The sequence below is a fragment of the Vombatus ursinus genome, unplaced genomic scaffold (assembly GCF_900497805.2).
Source record: "Vombatus ursinus unplaced genomic scaffold, bare-nosed wombat genome assembly UNPS02006212.1, whole genome shotgun sequence".
Taxonomy (NCBI): domain Eukaryota; kingdom Metazoa; phylum Chordata; class Mammalia; order Diprotodontia; family Vombatidae; genus Vombatus; species Vombatus ursinus.
The window spans coordinates 26314-28251 of record NW_020945990.1 but is presented as its reverse complement, the minus strand read 5'-3'; positions in this window follow the sequence as shown (position 1 = coordinate 28251).

The following is a 1938-nucleotide window of genomic DNA, read 5'->3' as shown; positions in this document are numbered from 1 at the left end:
AGGGGAGTGGCATGGACAAGGACCTGACCTGTTTAGAATAGGGCCTGGCAGAGGCTATTGTTTAATTCCTATCCATGAATGGGGTAACATGAGGATGCAGACAACTTAATTCCCAAAACTCATTCGAGTTTAGTGGACCATTGGCTAGGGGGATCTGTGTTGAGGATTTTCATTGAAATTGGGCCCAGATGATACTTCTGAGACTGTTTGCTAAGGGGGAAGGTGAAAAATATCCCTTGGGCCTGGTAAGCTCTTCTCCAGCCTAGAGAGGGAATTGTTCGACCTTATTCTTTAGGTGAAGTCATTTGAAGTTCACTCTCCACTCTTCAGGACTAGGCAGGATAGGACTTGGTGATAATACAATCCTAATGGGACAATTCAGCAAGGGGAATACTTACAGACTGGATACTATATCCTAAACCACTCATTTACCTCTGGCAGTGTGAGACGGGGCTGGAGAAGACTGACGAAGTGTATGGCTACTTTGGAGGGATTATCTAAAGACTATATCCTGCCATGGAAATAGTAGCATTTTAGTGAAGGGGGTGGGATGGGGAAGGAAGAGGAAGGAGGACTCCCTCCTCTTATCTCCTTCCCCCTTAACAGTGATGACTATGGCTGCCCGGCTTGCTCCTCTGGAAGCTCAAGCTCTGGCCTAGGGCAGTGTGGCTCCACCCTGGGCAGGGCTAGGGGTTACTGGCGGTCGGTCGGTTGGGTCCAAAGGCAGGGTGGCCCCTTAGGGGTGGGGGGGATCATGCTGAGCCATGTACAGGGTTTCTGGGTGTGGTATGGCCAGGGCAGGCCATGGCCGAAGAAAGTCCGTGGGAAGCTGGGGCAGCTGGAGCCAGGCAGCCTGGCTGAGCTGGCAGCTGATGAAGGCTGCAAGAGTAGACCTCATTGCAGGGCTAGCTGGTCCAGCACCAAAACCTTCAAAATGTTTGCCTTTCTGGCAAAGTGAGTAGAGCTGTGGCTGGGCTGGGGAAAAGGGGGGAGAGGCCACAGTGCGCAGGGGGAATAGGAAGCTCCAGATCTCCATCCAGAGGAGATTTTCCCAGGCTCTTTCCTCCCACACAGCAGCTCCCTCCCTCAATTCTGGAGCTGGGACAGGCTCTTCCCGCCAAGTCATCATCAAGGCTACAGAACTCAGCCTCAGGCTGGGGTGCTCCTGTTTGGGGGAGCACAAGGAACCAGGATAAGGACTGTGAAGGATAAAGATTTTGGCTTGTTCTTAAATCCCTACCCCCACACTCCAATTAGCCTTAGGTCTCAGTCCCCTCCAGCTAGAGCTGATATCCTGATTTGTTAGTTGGCTAGGTTGCAAAAAAAAAAGGGTGGTGATTTTATACTTACATGGCCAAGAGTCTGAGAACTGGTGGTCTATCCACATCACCAGTGCTTAAGGCTGTAGGGGGTTGGTAGGAAAAATTGGGGGAGGGGGGTGGAGAGTGTTTGAGTGAGGGTGAGGACGCTAAGGTAGAGGAGAGAAAGAAAGAAGCAATAGCCATTCTATTAGGTGATTTGCTTTACTGCTTTTGGAAAAGAGAGAGAGAGAGAGAGAGAGTGTGAATGAGTGAGTGTGTGTGTGTGGAGGGTGTTAGTTGGGATTTAAAAATATGGGAGGGACCCCCTTCCCCCTTCCGAGAAAAGAAAGATGAAAGCAGCAAAGTGGGGACAGTTAAGAGTGCATTCATGTCAGCCTGTATAAGTCTTGCTTAGGAGTACCAAAATACTACAAATTTTCAAACCTCCATTTTATTTACCTTTTTAAGTCTCTTCTCCTTAACCTTTATCTACAGTTGCTGACATGAGCAATATGGACTGGTTGGAGTTTCACCTCTTTTCGTTTCCTTTGCCCTCACCTTGGTAGAGAGGTTTTAATGAACAACGAAGTAGGCAAAAGGCACTCAGGAGATGTAAAAAGTCTGAACACTCAGCCTC